This window comes from Leuciscus leuciscus (genome assembly GCF_965113295.1).
Source record: "Leuciscus leuciscus genome assembly, chromosome: 3".
Classification (NCBI taxonomy): Eukaryota; Metazoa; Chordata; class Actinopteri; order Cypriniformes; family Leuciscidae; genus Leuciscus; species Leuciscus leuciscus.
Genome location: NC_138727.1, coordinates 24073248 through 24081817, shown reverse-complemented (window position 1 = coordinate 24081817; position 8570 = coordinate 24073248). Strand labels below are relative to the sequence as shown.

General features: G+C 25.7%; 1 protein-coding gene and 1 long non-coding RNA gene across 3 annotated transcripts in view; one reads left to right on the top strand and one right to left on the bottom strand.

The window, feature by feature from the left end:
* The window catches only part of pspc1 (paraspeckle component 1), a 189374-nt gene that overhangs the window by 24978 nt on the left and 155826 nt on the right, over nucleotides 1-8570 (bottom strand). The gene's annotated exons all lie outside the window — the stretch shown is intronic.
* Nucleotides 4644-7068, top strand: LOC309495661. The gene is made up of 2 exons (XR_014204769.1): nucleotides 4644-4841; nucleotides 7009-7068. It is a non-coding gene; the product is annotated as an uncharacterized lncRNA (long non-coding RNA).

Below are 8570 nucleotides of genomic sequence, written 5' to 3'. Positions count from 1 at the left end.
AGAAAGAAAGAAAGATGGATTGGTTATTTAGAAAGAATGAAAGTTGGATTAGTTAGAAAGAAAGAAAGATGGATTAGTTAAAAAGAAAGATAGATTGGATAGAAATATATACTGGTTAGAAAGAAAAAGAAAGAAAGAAAGAAAGAAAGAAAGAAAGAAAGAAAGAAAGATTAGTTAGAAAGAAAGAAAAATGGATCGTTAGTTAGAAAGAAAGAAAGATGTATTAGTTAAAAAGAAAGAAAGAAAGAAAGATAGATTAGTTATAAATAAAGAGATTAGATAGAAAGATAGATTAGTTAGAAAGAAAGATAGATTAGTTAGAAAGAAATAAAGAAAGATAGATTAGTTAGAAAGATAGATTAGTTAGAAAGAAAGAAAGATGGATTGGTTATTTAGAAAGAATGAAAGATGGATTAGTTAGAAAGAAAGAAAGATGGATTAGTTAAAAAGAAAGATAGATTAGATATAAATATATATTAGTTAGAAAGAAAGAAAGAAAGAAAGAAAGAAAGAAAGAAAAAGAAAGAAAGAAAGAAAGATTAGTTAGAAAGAAAGAAAAATGGATTGTTAGTTAGAAAGAAAGAAAGAAAGAAAGATGTATTAGTTAAAAAGAAAGAAAGAAAGAAAGATTAGTTATAAATAAAGAGATTAGATATAAAGATAGATTAGTTAGAAAGAAAGATAGATTAGTTAGAAAGAAAGAAAGATAGATTAGTTAGAAAGAAAGAAAGAAAGAAAGATTAATTAAAAAGACAGAAAGATTAGTTAGAAAGAAAGATAGATTAGATAGGATAAATAGATAGATTAATTAGAAAGAAAGAAAGAAAGAAAGAAAGAAAGATAGATAGATAGATAGATAGATAGATAGATAGATAAAGTTTATAAGTACATTGAATGGTAGTTTAATTGAGTCTAGGGCTTCAGAGAATTTAGATTTGAGTTTTTGGGTTGTGCACTAATGGGCCACCGTAGTCTTGGCTCAATTTGAGTAGTCTGCAATGAAAGTCAATGGGGTTTTTATGATTTTTAATATTAATTTTTAAGAAAACCGTAACTCAAACCAGTCTGAAAAGATATAGCACACCAAGTCAGAACAGTCTGAAGGTCTGACCCGAGTTTGGAGTATGTAGAGTTAAAGCTCTAGATAGATACGTTAGAAAGAAAGAAAGATAGATTAGTTAGAAAGAAAGATGGATTAGTTAGAAAGAAAGAAAGATAGATTAGTTAGAAAGAAAGATGGATTAGTTATAAAGAAAGAAAGATTAGTAAGTAAGAAAGAAAGAAAGATAGTTATAAAGAAAGAAAGATAAGTAAGAAAGAAAGATGGACTAGTTAGAAAGAAAGATAGATTAGAAAGAAAGAAAGAAAGATTAGTTAGAAAGAAAGAAAGATGGATTAGTAAGAAAGAAAAATTGATTATTTAGAAAGAAAGATTAGTTAGAAAAAGATAGATTAGAAAGAAAGAAAGAAAGAAAGAAAGAAAGAAAGAAAGAAAGAAAGAGAAAGATAGATATATTAGCTAGCTAGAAAGAAAGATAGATTAGTTAGAAAGAAAGAAAAATGTGTTAGAAAGAAAGATGGATTAGTCAGAAAGAAAGAAATAAAGATAGATTAGTTAGAAAGAAAGATAGATAGATTAGTAAGAAAGAAAGAAAGAAAGAAAAATTGAATAGTTAGAAAGAAAGAAAGATGGATTAATTAGAAAGAAAGATATATTAGTTAGAAAGAAAAAAGATGGATTAGTTAGAAGAAAGAAAGATAGATTAGTTAGAAAGAAAGATAGATTAGTTAGAAAGAAAGAACGAAAGAAAGATAGATTAGCTAGAAAGAAAGATTAGTTAGAAAGAAAGAAAGATGGATTAGTTAGAAAGAAAGATAGATTAGTAAGAAAGATATATTAGTTAGAAAGAAAGAAAGATGGATTAGTTAGAAAGAAAGAAAGAAAGAAAGAAAGAAAGAAAGACAGAAAGAAAGAAAGATAGATTAGCTAGAATGAAAGATATAGTTTGTTAGAAAGAAAGATAGATTAGTTAGAAAGAAAGATAGATTAGTAAGAAAGAAAGAAAGAAAGAAAGAAAGAAAGAAAGAAAGATTGATTAGTTAGAAAGAAAGAAAGATGGATTAGTTAGAAAGAAAGAAAGATGGATTAATTAGAAAGAAAGATATATTAGTTAGAAAGAAAAAGATGGATTAGTTAGAAAGAAAGATAGATTAGTTAGAAAGAAAGAAAGATTAGTTAGAAAGAAAGAATGAAAGAAAGAGATTAGCTAGAAAGAAAGAAAGATGGATTAGTTAGAAAGAAAGATAGATTAGTAAGAAAGAAAGAAAGATATATTAGTTAGAACGAAAGATGGATTAGTTAGAAGGAAAGATAGATTAGTTAGAAAGAAATAAAGAAATAAAGAAAGAAAGAAAGATTAGTTAGAAAGAAAGAACGATTAGTTAGAAAGAACGAAAGATGCGTTAGAAAGAAAGAAAGATGGATTAGTTCGAATGAAAGATAGATTAGTTAGAAAGAAAGAAAAGATTACTAAGAAAGAAAGATTGATTAGTTAGAAAGAAATATAGATTAGTAAGAAAGAAAGATGGATTAGTTAGAAAGAAAGATAGATTAGTTAGAAAGAAAGATAGATTAGAAAGAAAGAAAGAAAGAAAGAAAGATAGATAAGCTAGAAAGAAAGAAAGAAAGAAAGAAAGAAAGAAAGAAAGATGGATTAGTTAGAAAGAAAGATGGATTAGTTAGAAAGAAAGATAGATTAGTTAGAAAGAAAGAAAGATAGATTAGCTAGAAAGAAAGAAAGATAGATTAGTTAGAAAGAAAGAAAGGAAAATTTGTTAGAAAGAAAGATGGATTAGTCAGAAAGAAAGAAAGAGATTAGTTAGAAAGAAAGATAGATTAGTAAGAAAGAAAGAAAGATTGATTAGTTAGAAAGAAAGAAAGATGGATTAATTAGAAAGAAAGAAATATATATTAGTTAGAAAGAAAGAAAGATGGATTAGTTAGAAAGAAAGAACGAAATAAAGATAGATTAGCTAGAAAGAAAGAAAGATTAGTTAGAAAGAAAGAAAGATGGATTAGTTAGAAAGAAAGATAGATTAGTAAGAAAGAAAGAAAGAAAGAAAGATTGATTAGTTAGAAAGAAAGAAAGATGGATTCATTAGAAAGAAAGAAATATATATTAGTTAGAAAGAAAGATGGATTAGTTAGAAAGAAAGAACGAAAGAAAGATAGATTAGCTAGAAAGAAAGAAAGATTAGTTAGAAAGAAAGATGGATTAGTTAGAAAGAAAGAAAGATGATTAGTTAGAAAGAAAGAAAGATTGATTAGTTAGAAAGAAAGAAAGAAAGATAGATTAGTTAGAAAGAAAGAAATATAGATTAGTTAGAAAGAAAGAACGAAAGAAAGATAGATTAGCTAGAAAGAAAGATTAGTTAGAAAGAAAGAAAGATGGATTAGTTAGAAAGAAAGATAGATTAGTAAGAAAGAAAGAAAGAAAGAAATATTAGTTAGAAAGAAAGATGGATTAGTTAGAAAGAAAGAAAGAAAGAAAGAAAGATAGATTAGTAAGAAAGAAAGAAAGATGGATTAGTTAGAAGGAAAGATAGATTAGTAAGAAAGAAAGAAAGATTAGTTAGAAAGAAAGATGCGTTAGAAAGAAAGAAAGATGGATTAGTTAGAAAGAAAGAAAGAAAGAAAGATGGATTAGTTAGAAAGATGGATTAGTTAGTTAGAAAGAAAGATGGATTAGTTATAAAGAAAGATAGATTAGTTAGAAAGAAAGAAAGATTAGTTAGTTATAAAGAAAGATAGATTAGTAAGAAAGAAAGAAAAATGGATTAGTTAGAAAGAAAGATAGATTAGTTAGAAATAAAGATAGATTAACTAGAAAGAAAGAAAGATGGATTAGTTAGAAAGAAAGAAACATTCGTTAGAAAGAAAGATGGATTAGTCAGAAAGAAAGATGGATTAGTCAGTAAGAAAGATAGATTAGTTAGAAAGAAATAAAGATGGATTAGTTAGAAAGAAAGATAGATTAGTAAGAAAGAAATAAAGAAAGATATATTAGTTAGAAAGATGGATTAGAAAGAAAGAAAGATAGATTAGTTAGAAAGAAAGAAAGATAGATTAGTTAGAAAGAAAGAAAGAAAGAAAGAAAGAAAGATAGATTAGTTAGAAAGAAAGATGGATTAGTTAGAAAGAAAGATGGATTAGTTAGAAAGAAAGAAAGTAAGAAAGAAAGAAAGATGGATTAGTTAGAAAGAAAGAAAGATTAGTAAGGAAGAAAAAAGAAAGAAAGAAAGAAAGAAAGAAAGAAAGAAAGAAAGAAAGAAAGAAAGAAAGAAAGGTGGATTAGTTATTTAGAAAGAAAAATAGATTAGTTAGAATGAAAGAAAGAAAAATGTATTAGTTAGAAAGAAAGAAAGAAAGAAAGAAAGAAAGATAGATTAGTTAGAAAGAAAGATGGATTAGTTAGAAAGAAAGAAAGAAAGAAAGTAAGAAAAAAAGAAAGATGGATTAGTTAGAAAGAAAGATTAGTAAGAAAGAAAAAAGAAAAAGAAAGAAAGAAAGAAAGGTGGATTAGTTATTTAGAAAGAAAAATAGATTAGTTAGAATGAAAGAAAGAAAAATGTATTAGTTAGAAAGAAAGAAAGAAAGAAAGAGAGAAAGAAAGAAAGAAAGAAAGAAAGAAAGAAAAAAAGAAAGAAAGAAGGATTAGTTAGTTAGAAAGAAAGATAGATTAGCTAGAAAGAAAGAAAGAAAGAAAGAAAGAAAGAAAGATGGATTAGTTAGAAAGAAAGATAGATTAGCTAGAATGAAAGAAAGAATGAACGGTGGATTAGTTGGTTAGAATGAAAGAAAGATGGATAAGTAAGAAAAAAAGATAGATTAGTTAGAAAGAAAGAAAGAAAGAAAGAAAGAAAAAGAAAGAAAGAAAGAAAGATTAGTTAGAAAGAAAGAAAAATGGATTGTTAGTTAGAAAGAAAGAAAGAAAGAAAGATGTATTAGTTAAAAAGAAAGAAAGAAAGATTAGTTATAAATAAAGAGATTAGATAGAAAGATAGATTAGTTAGAAAGAAAGATAGATTAGTTAGAAAGAAAGAAAGATAGATTAGTTAGAAAGAAAGAAAGAAAGAAAGATTAATTAAAAAGACAGAAAGATTAGTTAGAAAGAAAGATAGATTAGATAGGATAAATAGATAGATTAATTAGAAAGAAAGAAAGAAAGAAAGATAGATAGATAGATAGATAGATAGATAGATAGATAGATAGATAGATAGATAGATAGATAGATAGATAGATAAAGTTTATAAGTACATTGAATGGTAGTTTAATTGAGTCTAGGGCTTCAGAGAATTTAGATTTGAGTTTTTGGGTTGTGCACTAATGGGCCACCGTAGTCTTGGCTCAATTTGAGTAGTCTGCAATGAAAGTCAATGGGGTTTTTATGATTTTTCATATTAATTTTTAAGAAAACCGTAACTCAAACCAGTCTGAAAAGATATAGCACACCAAGTCAGAACAGTCTGAAGGTCTGACCCGAGTTTGGAGTATGTAGAGTTAAAGCTCTAGATAGATACGTTAGAAAGAAAGAAAGATAGATTAGTTAGAAAGAAAGATGGATTAGTTAGAAAGAAAGAAAGATAGATTAGTTAGAAAGAAAGATGGATTAGTTATAAAGAAAGAAAGATTAGTAAGTAAGAAAGAAAGAAAGATAGTTATAAAGAAAGAAAGATAAGTAAGAAAGAAAGATGGACTAGTTAGAAAGAAAGATAGATTAGAAAGAAAGAAAGAAAGATTAGTTAGAAAGAAAGAAAGATGGATTAGTAAGAAAGAAAAATTGATTATTTAGAAAGAAAGATTAGTTAGAAAAAGATAGATTAGAAAGAAAGAAAGAAAGAAAGAAAGAAAGAAAGAGAAAGATAGATATATTAGCTAGCTAGAAAGAAAGATAGATTAGTTAGAAAGAAAGAAAAATGTGTTAGAAAGAAAGATGGATTAGTCAGAAAGAAAGAAATAAAGATAGATTAGTTAGAAAGAAAGATAGATAGATTAGTAAGAAAGAAAGAAAGAAAGAAAAATTGAATAGTTAGAAAGAAAGAAAGATGGATTAATTAGAAAGAAAGATATATTAGTTAGAAAGAAAAAAGATGGATTAGTTAGAAGAAAGAAAGATAGATTAGTTAGAAAGAAAGATAGATTAGTTAGAAAGAAAGAACGAAAGAAAGATAGATTAGCTAGAAAGAAAGATTAGTTAGAAAGAAAGAAAGATGGATTAGTTAGAAAGAAAGATAGATTAGTAAGAAAGATATATTAGTTAGAAAGAAAGAAAGATGGATTAGTTAGAAAGAAAGAAAGAAAGAAAGAAAGAAAGAAAGAAAGAAAGAAAGAAAGACAGAAAGAAAGAAAGATAGATTAGCTAGAATGAAAGATATAGTTTGTTAGAAAGAAAGATAGATTAGTTAGAAAGAAAGATAGATTAGTAAGAAAGAAAGAAAGAAAGAAAGAAAGAAAGAAAGATTGATTAGTTAGAAAGAAAGAAAGATGGATTAGTTAGAAAGAAAGAAAGATGGATTAATTAGAAAGAAAGATATATTAGTTAGAAAGAAAAAGATGGATTAGTTAGAAAGAAAGAAAGATAGATTAGTTAGAAAGAAAGAAAGATTAGTTAGAAAGAAAGAATGAAAGAAAGAGATTAGCTAGAAAGAAAGAAAGATGGATTAGTTAGAAAGAAAGATAGATTAGTAAGAAAGAAAGAAAGATATATTAGTTAGAACGAAAGATGGATTAGTTAGAAGGAAAGATAGATTAGTTAGAAAGAAATAAAGAACTAAAGAAATAAATAAAGAAAGAAAGATTAGTTAGAAAGAAAGAACGATTAGTTAGAAAGAACGAAAGATGCGTTAGAAAGAAAGAAAGATGGATTAGTTCGAATGAAAGATAGATTAGTTAGAAAGAAAGAAAAGATTACTAAGAAAGAAAGATTGATTAGTTAGAAAGAAATATAGATTAGTAAGAAAGAAAGATGGATTAGTTAGAAAGAAAGATAGATTAGTTAGAAAGAAAGATAGATTAGAAAGAAAGAAAGAAAGAAAGATAGATAAGCTAGAAAGAAAGAAAGAAAGAAAGAAAGAAAGATGGATTAGTTAGAAAGAAAGATAGATTAGTTAGAAAGAAAGATAGATTAGTTAGAAAGAAAGAAAGATAGATTAGCTAGAAAGAAAGAAAGATAGATTAGTTAGAAAGAAAGAAAGGAAAATTTGTTAGAAAGAAAGATGGATTAGTCAGAAAGAAAGAAAGAGATTAGTTAGAAAGAAAGATAGATTAGTAAGAAAGAAAGAAAGATTGATTAGTTAGAAAGAAAGAAAGATGGATTAATTTGAAAGAAAGAAATATATATTAGTTAGAAAGAAAGAAAGATGGATTAGTTAGAAAGAAAGAACGAAATAAAGATAGATTAGCTAGAAAGAAAGAAAGATTAGTTAGAAAGAAAGAAAGATGGATTAGTTAGAAAGAAAGAAAGATGGATTAGTTAGAAAGAAAGAAAGATTGATTAGTTAGAAAGAAAGAAAGAAAGATAGATTAGTTAGAAAGAAAGAAATATAGATTAGTTAGAAAGAAAGAACGAAAGAAAGATAGATTAGCTAGAAAGAAAGATTAGTTAGAAAGAAAGAAAGATGGATTAGTTAGAAAGAAAGATAGATTAGTAAGAAAGAAAGAAAGAAAGAAATATTAGTTAGAAAGAAAGATGGATTAGTTAGAAAGAAAGAAAGAAAGAAAGAAAGAAAGAAAGAAAGATAGATTAGTAAGAAAGAAAGAAAGATGGATTAGTTAGAAGGAAAGATAGATTAGTAAGAAAGAAAGAAAGATTAGTTAGAAAGAAAGATGCGTTAGAAAGAAAGAAAGATGGATTAGTTAGAAAGAAAGAAAGAAAGAAAGATGGATTAGTTAGAAAGATGGATTAGTTAGTTATAAAGAAAGATGGATTAGTTATAAAGAAAGATAGATTAGTAAGAAAGAAAGAAAAATGGATTAGTTAGAAAGAAAGATAGATTAGTTAGAAATAAAGATAGATTAACTAGAAAGAAAGAAAGATGGATTAGTTAGAAAGAAAGAAACATTCGTTAGAAAGAAAGATGGATTAGTCAGAAAGAAAGATGGATTAGTCAGTAAGAAAGATAGATTAGTTAGAAAGAAATAAAGATGGATTAGTTAGAAAGAAAGATAGATTAGTAAGAAAGAAATAAAGAAAGATATATTAGTTAGAAAGATGGATTAGAAAGAAAGAAAGATAGATTAGTTAGAAAGAAAGAAAGATAGATTAGTTAGAAAGAAAGAAAGAAAGAAAGAAAGAAAGAAAGAAAGAAAGAAAGAAAGATAGATTAGTTAGAAAGAAAGAAGGATTAGTTAGAAAGAAAGATGGATTAGTTAGAAAGAAAGAAAGTAAGAAAGAAAGAAAGATGGATTAGTTAGAAAGAAAGAAAGATTAGTAAGGAAGAAAAAAGAAAGAAAGAAAGAAAGAAAGAAAGAAAGAAAGAAAGAAAGAAAGAAAGAAAGAAAGGTGGATTAG